The 18,958-nt window shown below is 40.9% G+C and overlaps 1 protein-coding gene and 1 long non-coding RNA gene across 3 annotated transcripts in view; both read left to right on the plus strand.

Annotated features, from left to right (window-relative positions):
- The window catches only part of ERI1 (exoribonuclease 1), an 80,017-nt gene that overhangs the window by 29,348 nt on the left and 31,711 nt on the right, over nt 1-18,958 (plus strand). The gene's annotated exons all lie outside the window — the stretch shown is intronic.
- LOC108309390 lies at nt 660-15,128 on the plus strand. Of its 2 annotated transcripts, none has more exons than XR_001827310.2 (3): nt 660-6,544; nt 9,539-11,166; nt 15,099-15,128. It is a non-coding gene; the product is annotated as an uncharacterized LOC108309390 (long non-coding RNA). The 2 variants fall into 2 exon arrangements; XR_005201384.1 differs by lacking the exon at nt 15,099-15,128 and adding an exon at nt 12,056-12,965 and having other exon boundaries at nt 9,539-9,673.

The following is an 18,958-nucleotide window of genomic DNA, read 5'->3' on the forward strand; positions in this document are numbered from 1 at the left end:
AAATGAATTTTCTCAAAGGTTTCCAAACCTGATATATAGGTGAAAAGCAGGAAAGAGGGATGTATGCTGAGATGTTTGTGAATCCCAGATAGCACTGTATGATAAACTGTAAAGTGTTACTATAAGTCTTAAAGAATTTCCTACAAATCCTTTACTGTGCCAGGGCAAAGGACAAAGGAGTGGAAAATAGCAAATCACAGATGGCTGGAGATCTAGACACATTCTTTAGGTGATTTTTTTCTGTATAACCACCCTACTGTGGGATTCAAATCCATGCTCTAGCAGAACTATAATTGCCTCTCATGTACTTCCAGAGTTGCACATGAATAGCTGAAACTGCAATTGGAAAATCTGAAGATGGCAAGGAAATTACTACATTGGCATTTTTTTTTTAGGTCTATCTGCTGATTTTTTTGCCTGTTTTTATTTTTGCCAAATACCAACAAGTTCATGTACTTCTTTAAGACCTTCAACATTATAAGCTCTCAGTACCTTATTGCTGTTGTTGTTTGACACAGTTTTTGCTCATCTGTCAAACTGGAGTGCTGTAGTGCGATCTTGGCTCACTGCAACCTCTGCCTCCTGGGCTCAGGCGATCCTCTTGCCTCAGCCTCCTGAGTAGCTGGAATTATAGGCGCAAGCCAGCAAATTTTTGTATTTTTAATAGAGATGGGATTTCACTACGTTGGCCAGGCTGATCTCAAACTCCTGACCTCAAGTGATTTGCCTGTTTCTACCTCCCAAAGTGCTTAGGTTACAGACATGAGCCACTGTGCCTGGCCTTGGTACCCTTTTGGCTCAACCATAGATTTTACTGTCTTAACCCATTTTAATTACTCTTTTGAGTCTCTGTCCTCCCTTCCAATTTGATTAGGGATTTTGCTGATGAGATGATATTAAACATCAAGAGTACTACTTTTTACTCTGACTTTTTTGTGCTGTCTTTAATAGGCAAATAGTATAATTTTTTTTTTTTACAAGGAAACACATGAGATGGATGTCTTTCTTGTTACTTCTTAATAGTTACTTAGTATTTACAAGCAATCCTTGTTTTCTTAATTGTTAGCTATGTTAATTTTTATTCTATGCTTCACTTATTCTGACATTGACGTGTAGGTTTCTGCTGATTTTTTTCAAATCCACAATCTTTATAACAAACTGAAGTGTATAATAGAGCGCTATATTTTGTTTTTATTTGTTTGTGTTCTTTTGGATCAAATATTTTTTCATTTGCTCTGAAAAAATGTTTATGTGATTTGTCTTTTTTGCCTTGAGATAGATCTGTTTATCCTGCCTCCTAGGGACAAGTTTCTGCCTGGATTGAAACAGAAAAAAACCACAGGAGTCACAAGTATGTTACCTATTAAAAGAGAGAGGGTATCTCTGAAGACTAATTAAAATGGTAATTTTTTAAAAGATGGGAGAAGTTGACTTTTAGTATATCACCCCAAGTATTCTCACCAAAATGATAATGCAAAACAGAGTAATTTGGAGACCAGGAGAAAAGCGAGTAGTAGGAGAGGGGAAGAAGCATGTGTGATCAGGATAAATAATGCTTATTTGTCCTCAGCTGTAGGTAGAGGCGCCCTCACAGATGAGCACGAACGGGTGTACTGTACTTTGAAGGAAGGCTTGCCATTTCTAAGGTACCATGGAGAAGTGTAAGAGAGCAAAACTGTCACTTCTGAATCTTTGATTCCAGCAGCAAAAATGTTTTGCACATAGTCGAATACAGTGTTGATAAATGGAGGACAGCATTAAATCATTTTTCTGTTAACAGTTTCCTCTTTCTTCTGCACCACCAACCTGTGTTTCAAGCCTCTCTGTTCCACAAAGCTTCCAAAGCCCACAAATTTGTTAATCTAGAGCAGGGATCAGCAGACCACCACCCATGTGCCAAATCTGGCCTGCTACCTATTTTTGTATGGCCTACTAAGTTTGGTTTTTATATTTTTAATGGTTTTAAATATTTTGTATAATATAAAAATTACATGAAATTAAACTTTAGTTTCTCTAAATAAAGTTTTGGAAAGAGCTCCCATTCTCATTTGTTTTCATGTCATCTCTGACCACTTTTGTGCATCAGAGTTGAATAGCTGCATCAGTGGTACCATTTGGCCAGCAAGGCCAAAACTATTACTGTCTGGCCCTTTATGGAGAAAGTTTGCCTACCCCTTACCTCCTTTATCTAATGCAATATATAAGTTCCATCAACAAACAAGAAATTGACTTGGTAACATGAGAACCTAGAGCTGAATGTTGAGGTACAGTAATGATACTTGCTCCAAACATTTATTGAGCACTGCTAAGGTACTTTACTCCATTGTTTATAAAGAATCCAGTGAGGGAGAGAGGCATTATTTCCAATGTACAGATGGGAAAATTGAGGTACAGAGTGGTTAACTTGCCCAAGTTTAAGTAGTGGTTGCTGCAGACTCTGGCTGTCTGACTTGAGCCACTGCCCTTTACACTTGTGCTTTGCTGCCTCCCCTTGTGGACTTTGGCTTGACCTGATATTTCAGAAACAATTAGGTTGTCCTGGGTAGAATAAACATCTTCCTCCTCCAGTTTAAATTAGACATTTTCAATGCGATTGTACTAAATGTTGCAAATCAGGAGCTAATTTGATGTTCATTCTTTGAATGAAGCATATAAAATACTGTTAACTTCTAATTTAACCAGCTCTAAGGTGTTTTGGAGATGGGGATAAGTGGAGAAGGAGAAGGATTTCTGCTTTAAAATTTCCCCCGTGTTCTCGAGAGTTTATAATGACACAGAGGCTAAAGGGCTTAACCTTGACGGATTGAGAGGTGAAAGTAACTTTCTGGATTTCTTACCAAGTCTGGTATAAAGGGGTGATTCTTGAAGCTTTAAACTAGATCTGCTTTTCTACTTGCAAATGGGTGTTCACAAGATAAATTTCATTAGATTATTTTAGGGTGAATACTTCTCAATCATTGAGGAGCCACAAGGCATGCCTCATTTTATTGCATTTCTCTGTATTGTGCTTTGCAGATACTAATTTTGTTTTCTTTTTTTTTTTTTTTTTTTTTNTTTTTTTTAACAGATGGAAGGTTTGTGTTAGTCCTGCATGGAGAAAGTCATTTTCCCAACATCATGTACTCACTTTGTGTCTCTCACATTTTGGTAATTCTCCCTATATTTCAAACTTTTTGATTATTATTATCTTTCTTATGGTGACTTATAATCAGTGACCTTTGATGTTACTATCATGATTGTTTTGGGGCACCACAAAGCACACCCATGTAAGACAGTGAACATAATTGATAAATGTCTGTGTTTTCCCCATCTCTCCCTCTCGATGCCTTCCTATTCCCTGAGGCACAATATTGAAATTAGGCCAGTAATAAGCCTACAGTGGCCTCTGCGTGTTCAAGTGACAGGAAGAGTCACATGTCTTTAACTTTAAATAAAAGACTAGAAATTATTAAGCATAGTGAGGAAGGCATGCCAAAAGCTAAGACGGGCTGAAAGCTATGCCTCTTGATCCAAATTAGTTAGCTAAGTTGTAAATCCAAAAGAAAAGTTAGTGAAGGAAATTAAAAGTGCTACTCCAGTGAGCACACAAGTGATAAGAAAGCAAAACAGCCTTATTACTGATACGGAGAAAGTTTTAGTGGCTTGGATAAAAAATCAAACCACCACGTTTGCTTAAGCCAAAGCCTAATCTAGAGCAAGACTGTAACTGTCTCATATTCTGTGAAGATTGAGGGAGGTGAGAAAGCTACAGAAGAAAAGTTGAAAGCCAGCAGAGATTGGTTCATGAAATTTAAGGGAAGAAGCTGTCTCCATAAAATAAAAGTGCAAGGTGACGCAGCAAGTACTGATGTAGAAGTTGTAGTAAGTTATCTGGAAGATCTAGCTAAGGTAATTAATGAAGGTGGCCACACCAGACAACAGGTTTTCAATGTACATGAAATAGCCTTCTATTAGAAGAAGATAACATCTAGGACTTTCTTAGACAGAAGTCAATGCTTGGCTTCAAAGCGTCAAAGGCAGGCCGATTATTGTTAGGGGCTAATGCAGCTGGTGACTTCAAGATGAAGCCGGTGATCATTAACCATTCTAAAAATCCTAGGGCCCTTTTGCTGAATCTATCCTATCTGTGCTCTGAAAAGGGAACAGCAAAGCCTGAATGACAGTACATCTGTTTACAACATCATTTACTGAATATTTGAAGCCTGCTGTTGGGACTTAATGCTCAGAAAAAGAAAATCTTTTCAAAATACGAATACTCATTGACAATGCATCTGGTCACCTAGGAGCTCTGATGGAGTTGTATAAGGAGAGTAATGTTGGTTTTAATGCCTGCACATCCAATACTCATTCTACAACCCATGATTAAGGAGTAGTTCTTGCTTTCAAATCTTATTCAATAAATAACATTTCATAAGGCTGTAGTGATTCCTAGAAGTAGTGATTCCTCTGATGGATCTCGGCAAAGTCAGTTGAAAACTTTCTGGAAAGGATTCACCATTCTGAATGCCATTGCAAGCATTTGTGATTCATGAGAGAAGGTAAAAACATCAACATTTACAGAAATTTGCAAGAAGTTGATTTTAGTCCTCATGGATGACTTTTAGGGGCCTAAGACTTAAGTGGAGGAAGTCATTGCTGATGTGGTGGAAAGAGCAAGAGAACTAGAAGTGAAGATGTGACTGAATTGCTGCAACCTCATGATAAAACTTGATGGAGGAGGAATTGCTTCTTATAAAAGCAAAGAAAGTAATTTCTTGAGAGGGAAACTATTCCTGGTGAAGATGCTGTGAACATTCTTGAAATGACAGCAAAGGATTTAGAATATTAGATAAGCTTAATTGATAAACCAGTGGCAGGGGTTGAGAGGACTGAGACTAACTTTGAAAGAAGTTCTACCGTGGATAGAATGCTGCCAAACAGCATGATAAAGAGAAATCTTTTGTGAAGGCAAGTATCAGTTGTTGGAGCAAACTTCATTGTTGCCTCATTTTGAGAAACTGCCACAGCCACTCCAGTCTTCATCAGCTACCACCCAGATCACTCAGCAGCCCTCAACATTGAGGCAAGATCTTATATCAGCAAAAAGATTATGACTTGCTGAGCACTCGTGATTGTTGGCTTTTTTTAGAAATTTAATTTTTAAAGTATATATTTTTAGACATAATGCTTTTGCACACTTCATAGACTATTGTTTAAACATAACTTTTATATGCACCGGGGAGCCAAAACATTTGTGTGAGTTGCTTTATTGTGATACTCCCTTTATTGCAGTGGTCTGGAACTGAACCTGCAGTATCTCTGAGGTATGCCTGTATATAGTGTGATCACGAACAAGTTTAGAATACAAGTCCTTTTTTTTTCCTATTTAATAGAGCAAAAGGACAAAACAGGAGAAAGTTTATGATTTTCTGCTTGCTAGTGCAGTGTGACACACCATCACTAGTGATGCCAGATTAATGGAAGGCAGAGGTTGAGCCTTCCCCTTCAAGTGTCCATTCTTGCTTGCCCACTCTGCACGTTTGAACATAGACCTGTTTTCCCACTGGATTTATTTTTCTCAGTGGGACCGTGATTATCACAGTCACATGTGATTGAAACCATGAAACTCATGGTCCCTCCTTCCCCCTTTTAGTAATATCCTTTATTTTCCAGTTACTTTATCCTCACCCCAGCCTCTGCTCCCATCATAGCTATGCAGACTATTGCTAAAATTTAACCGACTTCTCTCTTGCTGTCTCTTAAAAAACCTTCCTAAAATGTTGTTTTGCACACTGATCTCAGAAACTCACATTTCTCATGGGATAAAACTCAGCTCTCTGTTGGCATATAAGACCCATTACAGTCTGATTTCTATCTTCCAATTTTTATAGTAGCCATCTGCTCTGGGGTAATAGTTAACTTTCCTCACTGTCATTACTCGCATTGCGTCACATATGCACTGTCTTACTTCTGACCCCAGGAAGTTAGCCCATCAGTCTTACTCCCTTGATTCTGTTTTGTTAAAGACCTGTTGTGATTTCAGCCTTTTCCTTCCAAGATGACCCGGACCTTTGGCAACAACTCCCTCTATTGGTTCATTGCACTTTTGTTATACTCACTGGGCCCTTCATTTGTGCTGCAGAGATTCACATTTACTGTGTTGTTTTTCTGTTTCCCCAACAAGAGTAAATTATTCAGGCACAGGTTCTTACATGTATCCCAAGAACCTAAGACACAATGGATGCTTAGTTAAAAATAATTAGTGCTGGTAAAATATGTCCTCTAAGGTTAGTTCCTGTTCTGAAATTGCAAAAGATAGCTTAAGTTCTGACTGCTATGATGAGTGAGTTGCTGCTTTGGAAGAGTTACAGATATGAGCCATTTCCTTTTCTGTGACTGTGCACCATAAATAAATCTTTAGAGGCTCTGCCTCAAGAGTAGAAATGTTTAATCCCTGTCTATGCTTGACTTTCCCTCTAGGTGCCAGGAAAAGCAAACAGATGTTAAGCTGGCCTTCCTGGTAGTTCAGTCTGTATGTTGCGGATTAAAAAAAAAAAAATCTGCTGTAAGTATCTTTGGCCTTGAAAAAGGTCATTGCTTGCCTTTCTTCTGTGTTGAGCAGTGATTTTTCAAACTCTTTTGCACAAACTCCCTAATACTTAAAAAAAAATTGTTTGAAAAGGAAACTGAATCTATTTGCGCATTTAAAGCTGTTCCTAAGTTTAAATATTGGCAAAAGATATAATATCCAGCATAGTATAAATACTGGTATTTTAAAACAAAACATACTTCATTATATAATTGGTGTAGTCTACATACCATAGAAATTTAGTACCATTATCTATATGGAAAATACATGAAGGTTTTTAAAATCCCTTTTTCTCCTTGAACTTGTATTTTTGTTGCAATTCTCCGACAAAATTTTATTCTAATGTAATACAGTAGTCCCCTGTTATCCTTGGTTTCAGTTATCCAAAGTGCAGTAACAATAATGTATTTTGAGAGAGAGATCACATTCATAGTTTTATTGCCGTGTATTGTTATAACTTCTATTTTTATTAGTTTTTGCTGTTAATCTCTTACCGTTCCTGATTTATAAACTTTATCATAGATAAGTATAGGAAAAAACATCAGGTTTGGTATTATCCGTGGTTTCTGGCATCCTGGGGGTCTTGGAAAGTATTCCCTGTGGATAAGGGTGTACTACTGTACAGCAAAACTGCACCACAGTGCCTAGGTAGGACCTCCAAAAATTGAGTTGCGAAAATGTGGTGTCATATTATTGGAAGAAAATGAAACAAATATTTTAGTTTGTACTGTTGTACAAAGATACAGAAGTAAAGATGGTGAAACTTACTGTTTCACCATCACTAACTGACCGTTCACTAAATTTAGAAAGTCCTCGTGGTGACATGGCAGTCACTCCGGCTGCCACCATCACCACCTGCCATCCTCAGAGTAGCTTACAGCTTTCAGCTCCTGTGTTTGAGCACAGGCTCTGGGCTGGAGTATAGGAACCAATTTCACTACACCCAGTTTCATCTTGTAGCTTGTTGTCATCAGGTTTTACTCTATATTTTTATGCCTGAAAGTCATTGATCATATTATCATACATCTTTACAACAAATGTATATACATTTAAAATAATTGGCTGAGCGTAGTGGCACACAACTGTAATGCTAGGACTTTGGGAGGCTGAGGTGGGTGAATCGCTTGAGCTCAGAAGTTCAAGACCAGCTTGGGCAACATGGTGAAACCCTGTCTCTATAAAAAATAGAAAAAACCAGACCCGGTGTGGTGGCACAAGCCTGTAGTCCTAGCTACTTGGGGGGCTGAGGTAGGAGGATTGCTTGAGCCCAGGAGGTGGCGGCTACACTGAGCAGTGATCTGTTTATTTATTGTGACCCTAAGGATGTGTTAAATTTCTTCTATATTTAGTCATTTGCATAATGGATCAAGATATATTAACCTTTTTTGAGATTAGATGAAATGTAAAATTTTTAGAAATTCTTTAATGAGATAGTGTTTTTACAATTAGTTTATATATCTGGATTAATATGACACTGCTAGAATGAAAGAGAGTCCAGCATCAATTCTTTCTTTCTTTTTCATTTCTGTTTAAATACTGAAAGCCCCTACACAGAGAGGAATGGAGGTTGCTTTATCTAAAAGCCTTTTACTCAGTTCTTTTATTTCTGTGACAAAAATCGCATTGTGATGTGTCATCCGTGATGATAAATCATTCTTCAGCTGACAGCATGATTAGTATCTTGTTTATTTTTGTTGAAAACAGAATTTTGAAAGCTGCCTAACTTTTAGAAGTGTTTTTTTTTACTTAGAATTACTCATTTTCATATTTGGGGATGTAAACCTAAAGGGCTCTACCAAGACTGTAAAATGATTATTAATTGTTTACCTGTTACCCTTTAACTTAGAAAACCTTTATTTAATTCAGTATATTCATAAAGAGTTGGGAAAATCCAACTGTTGCTTTCAAAACAACTTTTTGGATATTATAATCTTGGTACAGTTAGTGCTTTAAATATGTTTTTGTTGTATGTTTCGTCAAAGCCTTGGAATACAGATTTAATCATTCAATTCATGATACATGTCCATCATATAATGAAATCAAGGAAAATATCCCATTTCATTAATCAAATTGGACTGACTTTTTCAGACAAATCCTGGCTTGAAAATTCAAGTTGTGTTAGTGTATTTTAAACTTAAAAAATCATTAAAAACCATTACAGAACACCTTTTGTAAATGATTAGTGATAAGTCAAGATTTAAAATTTCCCTTATTTGTAATTAGTCACAGTCATCTGTGGGAAGAACAAGTTATTTAGGAAGCAAATAGGCTGATAAAAGGCCAGATATTCTTTCAATAAAGGTGTGTATGTATATTGAACTAAGGTGTTTGGCTTTTGGTAGATTTGGGAATCAAAAATTACTAGTATCACATTTTTCATATGGAATGTTATCCTACTAAAAACTAACTGGCAGCTAGCTATAACCTAATTTATTTTCTGTTAATAGGTAGTAAATATTTCTCATTTCATATGATACAGTAAATTGACATTTGACTCTATTTGGAGTAAATATTTCATAGTATGATTGTGGTCAGTTTTTAAATTTTTTGTAATCAGTTTTGTCTATAGGCATGATGAATTTATTCAGTGCATTATGAAAATTCTGATAGTTCTGAAAATTATTCCAAGTACAATTAAAATATTCAGCATCACTAAACTTTTTTTGTTTTGACTATCCAAGAGTATTATTCCTTCCAGTCAATGATTGTTCTGTGGATGAGTTTTTAAATAGTTGAAAAAGTGACTTACAAGAAAAGCTGTTTGTAGCATTCAGTATTTCTTACCAATGGCTTGCTGCTTTTTGCTGGTGGAACCTCCACCAAGAGTGATTTATTTCTTGGCAGGAATCTTGGAGAGGGAAATGGCCAATTTGTTCAATAAAAATCATTACTTTCACTTTACCACATATTCACATTTTGAATATCCTAACAAGTCTCCATATATCCCCATTCCTAAATCACTCTTTACAGAAGTTTAGAACCGAGAAAGTCACAAAGCCCTAAGTCCTTAAGCTGACTTGAGGAAACTTTCTGGGTAGGAAGCTTCTGCTTTGTCCTCTGTATTCACTATCGCCGTGGGGCAGCACTGCCAAGTGAGCTGGGAAGGTGAGTGGTGTCTTTGTTTTGTAGAATGGAAGAAATAGTGTGGATGCCATGGTTTTGCTTTTGTTAGAGGAAACTGTATGAAAGCTCAGAATTACCTTAAATTCCAAATTAATTAGGCCATCCTGTGAAATTACCTTTGCTGAGGGAGCCTTTAGAAAGTTTCGGGGTACCCCCAGGGTTAGACATATCCCATATAAAGACCTTTAGTCCAAAGTGTTGAAAATTTGTTTTCATCGGTAATATTATAATGTGTGTGTGTGTGTGTGTGTGTGTGTGTGTGTGTGCGCGCGCGCACATTTGATAAGGTTCTTACTTATACTTAGGACTTCCTTAGTGAGCACTGATGAAATGAGCTTAGTCTCTTGTAGTGGAGAGTGGAACACAAACCTGCCCCTGCCTCATTAATGTCAAGAAGCCTCTCCATCAGCCCACGAGCACTGAGCCTTTTGAGTTTCCTTTGATAATGTCAGTAACACCTGGGTTGGCATTATTCTCACCTCAGTCTAGTGACTCAGTCCTGGGCCATGCTGAAATTGCATGCATACTAAGTATAGTGTAATGAGACAGTTTTCAGTGCAGACAGCTGAACCCCCAATCACTTGCTCTGCTGAGTGTTTTGACGATTACATGGCACTTCTGCTAGCTTGCCTAAAATTCCTAAAGAGTACAGTGAGGATGCAATGAGCATGACTTTCGTTCATTCTGTATGTCTGTTGAGAAAAATGTGGGAATTCCAAGCAACAACTTAGTGATGATTCAGGAAAGACAGGTAAAATAGAAAGAAACCTTAAGTTGTAAAATTTATGTTAAATCCTACATTCTGTACTATAGGCAACTTCCTTGTATTCTCCCATTTAGTGATTTGGTAGGAGAGTAGGAGGGGAAACTTAAAAATTAGGTGTATTGCAGAATACCTGTTCTTTTCATCAGCACGTGGAACATTCTCTGGGGTTGACCATATGTTAGGACAAAAAACAAGTCCCAAGAACTTTTTAAAGATCGAAATCATATCAAGCATCTTATCTAACCACAATGGAATTAAACTAGACATCAATAACAAGGAACATTAGAAACTAAACAAATACGTGGAAATTAAACAACATGCTCCTGAATGATCAACGGGGGAGAGAAGAAATTAAGAATGAGATTTAAAACTTCCTTGAAACAAATGAAACAGAAACACAATGTAGCAAAACCTATGAGACACAGCAAAAACAGTATTGAGAGGCAAGTTTACAGCAATAGGTGGTGACGTCCAAAAACTAGAGAGATTTAAATGATGGAGTTTCATTATTGTTGCTCAGGCTGTAGTGTAGTGGCATGATCTTGGCTCACTGGAACCTCCGCCTTTGGGCTCAGGCAATTCTCTTGCCTCAGCCTCTCGAGTAGCTGGGACTATGGGCATGCACCACCACGCCCGGCTAATTTTGTATTTTTAGTAGAGATGGGGTTTTGCCGTGTTGGCCAGGCTAGTCAAGAACTCCTAACCTTGGGTGATCCTCTCGCCCCAGCCTCCCGACTGCTGGGGTTACAGGCGTGAGCCACCGCGCCCAGCCAGGAGATTTTAAATAAACCGTCTAAAGAGTACCTCAAAGAACTGGGAAAGCAAGAAAAAACCCACCAGGGGGAAATAGTTTACATATAGTAGAATAAGATAAGCATTAGGAATTTCTCAAGGCCAAGAGAAATCTCTGTACAGAGAAGAAAAGGAACTTGGGGGCTGCATTGCCAGAATGCCTCACCCAGTGTATGTTTTGTATACTGTGTCCTTGGTCCTCACTTTGCAATAATTTCTCCCTGTGGCAGACAAGGTTTCATCTATCCCATCTCTGCAAAAGTTTCCTAAAATCTATTGGCCTGACCTCTCTTTTGCGTTCCAGTTTCCTGAGTAATTTCATAGGTGTCACCAGCGTTTTAAATTTTATACATTAAGAAACAAACGTGCTTATTTCCTCACCTGCTACCCTCTCTCCCGCCTCCAAAACATAGCCTATGCTTGTGTCACTCAAGTTAGGGAGCATCCTTCCATCATACGTTAATCTGGGAGTTTCCTGTTCTTTGGGGGTGATTACGAGGAGGTAGTGTCATTTGTCACATTGCAGGCATTCTGGGGCTTTATGCCCCTGGAGGAAGCCTGGATGCCACCAGCCTTTGTATCCAGAATGAAAGTTAGCTAGCAAAGCTGGAGGGAAGTGTTATGCTTTGAGGAGGTAATACAGATTGAGCATCCCTAGTCCAAGAATCAGAAACGACTCAAAATCTGAAGGTTTTTGAGTGTTGTCATGATTTCGGATTAGTGATGCTCAACGAATGAATATCAATATAATGCAAATATTCCAAGATCTGAAAAAATTCTAAATCTGAAACATTTCTTGTCCCTAGCATTTCAGAGAAGGGATGCTCAACCTGCACCTGCTTGAGTCAGCTTCCCTGCATGTTCCCATGTAGGACCGTATGTCCCCTGGCACATGCTCTGCAGTCTGCAAGGCTCCGGAGAAGAAAGGTATGGCTGCCGCTCCCTGGCAGTTGACACTTCATCTCTGCCATTGGAATACATTGTATTTGATTCTACTCTTATGTCTAAGTGCATCCCTTTAGGTTTCTAGTCTTGGAACCATGCTTGACTGTGGAAGGGTTTCACACTCTGATTTATTTTTAAGGTGTTATTTTACTTCTTCATGTATAATTGATGCAAACCATTCCTGACATAGTGTAGAGCACTTGTGTCTTCCTGAAACTCCCACCTTTAAGACAAGTGATTAGTGTGTTTTTGCGTGGCTCAGATATGTAGGTGATAGGGAGAAACCTGTGTATGGAACACCCTTCCCCAACCACTCAATTTCAAGCCTGGCTTTTGTGACACTTTTGTGACTCAATTGTGAATAATCAGAGTTGTGACTGGACTCCATCATTCTGTCTTACTTTGCACATTCTCAGACCCAAGCATGTAGGGGCCAGGCCTAGAACAAAGAGCCCAGAGGAAGCTGGGATTCTTTGGAGTTCAGGAATGTCTCTTATGGAAGATGGAGACAATCATGGAGAAATCTTTTCATCATTCATGACAGGCAAATGAGATGCAAATAGGTCTAGATTCACTTTTGGTAGTAACTGTTAAATAGATTGTTGTAGAAAATTATTCTGTATTTGGTATTTCATGGGAGGTTGGGCAATTTTGGAAGCTTTTTAAAAGTTAAGTCCAGTGACACACTATCCATAATTGTATTGTTTATTGGAGATTTTATTATTTTGTTATTTTTTATTTTTATTTTTGAGACAGAGTTTTGCTCTTGTTGCCCAGGTTAGAGTGCAGTGGCACTATCTCAGCTCACCACAGCCTCTGCCTCCCGGGTTCAAGCAATTCTCCTGCTAGCCTTCTGAGTAGCTGGGATTACAGGCATGTGCCACCATGCCCAGCTGAGTTTGTATTTTTAGTAGAGGCAGGGTTTCTCTGTGTTGGTCAGGCTGATCTCGAACCCCCGACCTCAGGTGATCCACACACCTCGTTTTCCCAGAGTACTGGGATTACAGGTGTAAGCCACTGCTCCCGGCTGGAGATTTTATTTTTATTGGAAACGGGGTCTCACTATCTTGCCTAGTCAGAACTCGAACTCCTGGGCTCAAGCCATACTCCTACCTCAGCCTCCTGAGTAGCTGGGACTACAGGCTATAATTGTATTGTTTATACTCAACAAAGAAATACTTACTGAATAATTCTAATTCAGAAAATAAGGCATAAGCTGGGAAAGATAGTTAACAATACAAAGCAAGTTTCAAAAGAGGCCTACAATGTAGCATGATGTTTAAGGCTATAAGAGATTGGAGTTGGATCTGGGTTTAAATCCTGGTTCTGAGCCTTACTGATGGTGGGACCTCAGCAAGTTACTTAACCTTTATGAGCTCCCAATTTTCCTTGCAAAACTCTTTATAGCGCTGTTGTAGGAGTTAAATAGGATATCGTCTGAATCATGCCTAGTGAATTATGGGTGATTTGGTGAGGGTATCTTAGAGTAAGATAAAACATCTTCAAAATCCATCATGGTGCAGAAGGATGGCCTTGTTAGCGTGTCATGCTGGATGCAGGGCAACAAGTCTCGAGCTCCTTAAATTTTCTGTGATTAGGGAATAAGTGATCCCAGATCCTGGAATGGTGTTGAGATTGTTAAAAGAAGGAAGGCGACTTTGGTGTGGGAATAAGGAGGATGGGAGGAACAGAAGGGAAGCCAGGGGCCAGGTCAGAAGACACACCACTGCATCAGTTAAGTAGGAGAGTTCAGGCTGGCCCCCATACAAGTAGATCTAGTTACCAAATTGCCAACTACCCATCATCAAGTGGAGATCATGGAGAAATGATTACAATGCATGATGTAGCCAAAGTACACAGAGGACAGTATAGGAACAGAAGCAAAGCTTAGTGGACCAGTGGCTCAAAGAGGGCTCCTTCGAGTGGAAACACAAGCTAAGCCTTGAAGAACAAATCAATGATGTTAGAAAGAGAAGCAAGAGTTTACCAAGCAGCAGAAACAGCATGTTGAAGAAATAAGATCACAGGAACATAAAATACGACTGGATTCTCCAAGGTGGTCTTTTACCAGTGGAGTTCTACTTTTCCTCAATGAGAACATAGAGATTCCAAACCTGTCCTTGACTGTCACCCTGACCTGCCACACCTGCATGATCTTCTTGGCTAACACTGAGCCAGATTTCACATGGTGAGAACTGTTCTGAAATCTTGTCTAAGAGTTCTGACCATGAAGCTCTTCAAATAGTAATATTAGATTAAGCACTGAGCTGGCTTCTCAGATTTCCACTAGACCGGTTCTACGGCCAGTGCTCTGTAGGGTAGGGACTTCCCCAACCCACTCTCGTATACTTGCACTGAAATGAATTGTTCACTTCAGCCGTATAGGTCTAGCCTCCACAAATAGATAGCTTAACAGGCAGGTTCTCATTAGACTCCAGTAGAAACATACATGGATACCAAAGACTTGTGTTTCAGTGGCTCTCAAGTCTACATTGACACTGGGCATAGTGGCTCATGCCTGTAATCTCAGCCACTAGGGAGGCCAAGGCAGGAGGATCACTTGAACCCAGGAATTTGAGATCAGCCCGAGTAACATAGTGAGATCCCTATTTGTATTAAAAAATAAATCTATTTATCATCAGAATCTATAGATGAATTTTTTTGTTTTTGTTTTTTTTTTGAGATGGAGTCTTGCTTTGTCACCCAGGCTGGATGGAGTACAGTGGTGTGATCTTGGCTTACTGTGACCTCCGCCTCCCAGGTTCAAGTGATTCTCCTGCCTCAGACTCCTGAGTAGCTGGGATTACAGGCAAGCACCACCATGCCCGGCTAATATTTTTCTATTTTTAGTAGAGATGGGGTTTCACCATGTTGGCCAGGCTGGCCTCAAATTCCTGACCTCAGGTGATCCACCTGCCTCAGCCTCCCAAAGTGCTGGGATTACAGGCATGAGCCACTGCACTTGGCCATATCTATAGATGAATTTTTAATACAGAGTCCCAGACCCCACTCAGAGATTCTAGGGGGTAGAGCTGGGCCTGTCTTAAAAAATTGATTAAAAAATTAAATTAAAAAAACAAATTCCCACAAGTAACTGATCCTCTGACAGATCTGGAAATGGGCTGCGGGGATACCCACTGGGCCATCAGCCATCGCCATTGGCCCTTGCTGTTGGAGTCTGACCAGTGAAGTTATTTTTCCTGAGAATCGGTTCTGAGAGGTGCTAGTCCTTCTGAGCACATCTCTTGAGTGGCAGTGATGACTCTGCCCTTTCAGTGACAGGAACATTTCTCCCTGTAGCCTGGCAGTAAGAGCCAGTTAGCAGAGAGACGTGAGGAGCACATATGCGAGGCTGCCGAGAGGAGATGAGGCAGAGAGGTCCTGACGCCTCTCCAGTTCCTGAGGCCACAACTGCACATGGCCACACTCCTCTCTTTGCTTCCATAAGATGCTCCTTTATTTCTATAACAAATTCCCCTCTCTGGCTAAGGCCATCACAAGTTGGTTTCTGTTACTTGCAATTAAAGAGCCCAGTGACTACAACTCTTACTAAAACAGCATCCCTAAAGAACAATGAAGGCACACACTTTAAACGCTAGGTATGAAATGTCAACTTTCTCCCCAAACAACTCTGGACATGGACTCTAGCTCAGGCAGGGGAAAAAAAACCACTTTCACTGTTGAGTCGTTTATGCAGCTATTAGCTTGGTACGAAAAACCTCCTCTTATGAAAAAAGAAATTAAAGATGCTAGGAGATTGGAAGAAATGAAAGGAGGCAGTGGAAGCTCCACTCTCACAAGCAGGGCCTACATTGGCCTCCCCACGGGAAGAGGAAATGCAGTCAATTTTGTGGCACAGATGAGCTCCAGGCAGGGCCAATTTCACTCATGCTGATCTCAGCCTGCACCTTCTGCCTCACCCTCCTAATCAGGCTGGGGCTGGCAGAGGTCTGTGAACTGGGCTGAGATTTTTGACCTGTTAGGTTTTAGCATACGGTGTAAACAATGAACACTGCCCAGGAAACGAATAAAGCACAGCTGTTCCCAAAAGGGAAAACAGGCAAGCTGTTCTTTCCCAGAAGGAGTACTCCTTGCCAAGCCAGCATGCCCCGAGGGTCTTCCTACACAGGGCACTTAAATACTCTCCTACTTAGGAAACATATTCCAGCCTCTAGCCACCACCCCACACCTAAAAGCCAAACAGAGACATTTATCCAGTTGGGAGACTGGGAATTTATAGCAGTGCCTTTTGGGTGGGTCAGTGAGCTCAGCTAGTGGTGGCTTATTCCACTGATCAGCCTGTAGCCAGAAGGCCACTTCGGCCAAGCAACCCTCCTCTGCTAACTCCTGTGGCCACAGCGTGGTCCCTGGGCCTAGCCAGCCACTTGGCTGGCAGTTGCCTGTCATTAGGCAATAGGAAATCGGCTGCAGCAGTTCTGAAGCAGAAAATGTCACCTGACCAGCCTGGGCAACATAGCAAGATCCCCATCTCTACAAAAAATGTTTTAAAAATTAGCCAGGCTGATTTTTACACACCTGTACTACAGGTACACACTTGTAATCCCAGCTACTCAGGAGGCTGAGGTAGTAGCATGGCTTGAGTCTGGGAGTTTGAGGCTGCACCGAACAGTGATCATTGTACCACTGCGTTTCAGCATGGGTGACACAGCAAAACCCTGTCTCAAAAAAAATCCCACCCAAATACGAAGATTGAGTCCATAATGTTGCTACATACCTGACACCATGGCCTTCAGATGATTTCCTAGGACTGTAAGGATCTGCAGAGCATCCTAGGAAAGAAGCCTGGGCGGGGTGGCTCATGCCTGTAACCCCAGCACTTTGGGACGTCAAGACAGGAGGATCCCTTGAGGCCAGGAGTTCAAGACCAGCCTGAACATAGTGAGAAGTCCCCACTTCTTCCATCTCTACACAAAAACGTGTGTGTGTGTGTGTATATATATATATATATATATAACCGAGTGTGGTGCACACCTGTAGTCCAGCTACTTGGGGGGCTAAGGGGGGAGGATTGCTTGAGCCAGGAGTTTGAGGCTGCAGTGAGCTGTGATTGCACCACTGTACTCCAGCCTGGGCAGCAGAGTGAGACGCTGTCTCTTAAAAAGAAAGAAAACAAGAATGGGGCCTGTGTCTGTCCCTACCCTCACCTTCAAACAGAGCAGCTCCGCCTTTGCCTATCTATTAATTGAGCTTCCTATCATTTTGTTTGAAGAAGGGCTTCATAATTGCTAAAGCTAATTGCTCACTCTGTGTGTTGGGGAGCATGAGTGTACACATGCCCACCAGGCACCATGCCAGGTGTTTCAGATGCCTTGGCTTGATCCCTTCAAACAAGTCCAAGGGGGGGATTCTGTTATTATGCCTACAGCACCGTTGAGGAAATGAGTCAACTATCTTGTCCAAGGTCACAAAGTCAGTAAGTAGGAAAGCCAGGAATTGAACCAGCTCCCTCACACTCTGCAGCCTTTCCTGCCATTGTCCTCTAGGAAAGGCCACAATCACCTGAGTGAAGAAAAGCAAAGCCCAGCCTTTCTCTAAAGCAACTGTTCTGAACCTTGCCTGCACACTGGAGTCACCGAGGAAGCTGCGACCAGCGTAGATGCCAGGCTGTCGCCTCTGGAGGCACTGATTTACTTCATCGATCTGAGAGCAGCTTGGGCATAGGGATTTGTGTTTTCAAAGACCGAAAATCGCTGCATTAGAGAAGCAGTGATGGGAATTCAATAATTAGAATTACATGTCAGCACTGATATGAGGGTTCAAGATAGGAATTTTCCTCCTGGCACATAACTCAATGGATGGTTGAAAAAGTGTCCTTAAGAAGAAGAAAGCCAAACTCCTCCTGCAGCTCTGGTGGAAAATGGAGAAGACTTTTTCTTTCCTCCATCTCTCCCAGAGCCTGGTGGCGTGAGACACTGCCCAGCTGTAAACTGTGCGTACCAGGCGATCACTGGTCACTTTTCTGGTGGGGCCGGCAGAGAACAGCTGATGTGTGAAGGAAGCAGGGAAGGACATGGGAAAAAGGTCCGGTAGAAATCAAGGCCCACTGTCATAATTCTGTCCTTTTTCTTTGAGACAGGGTCTTGCTCTGTTGTCCAGGCTGGAGTGCAGTGGTGCAATCAGAGTTCGCTGCAGGCTCAACCTCCTTAGTTCAGGTGATCCTCTTGTCTCAGCCTCCTGAGAAGCTGGGACCACAGGTACATGCCACCACTCCTGGCTAATTATTATCTTTTTTATTTTTAGTGGAGATGGGGTCTTGCTATGTTGCACAGGCTGCCCTTGAACTCCTGGGCTCAGAAAACCCCCTCACATTGGCCTCCCAAAGTGCTGGGATTACAGGCATGAGCACTGCACCTGACCATCATTCTGTTCATGAACCCAGTCCAGGACCAAGATAGGTAGAGGTGAGTGAGACGTAAACTCAGTCATCAACATAAATAATGTCTGAATGCCATCTTTAAAAAGGGCAGCCAGGCGCAGTGGCTCATGTCTGTAATCTCAGCACTTTGGGAGACTGAGGCGGGCAGATCACCTGAGGTCAGGAGTTCGACACCAGCCTGGCCAACATGGTGAAACCCTGTGTCTTCAAAACTAGATGGGTGTGGTGGCAGGAGCTTGTAATCCCAGCTACTAGAGAGGCTGAGGCAGGAGAATTGCTTGAACTGAGGAAGCAGAGGTTGCAGTGAGCCGAGAGTATGACACTCTACTGCAGCCTGGGGGACAGAGTGAGACTCCATCTCAAAAAA

This window comes from Cebus imitator, unplaced genomic scaffold, assembly GCF_001604975.1.
Source record: "Cebus imitator isolate Cc_AM_T3 unplaced genomic scaffold, Cebus_imitator-1.0 Scaffold5, whole genome shotgun sequence".
Taxonomy (NCBI): domain Eukaryota; kingdom Metazoa; phylum Chordata; class Mammalia; order Primates; family Cebidae; genus Cebus; species Cebus imitator.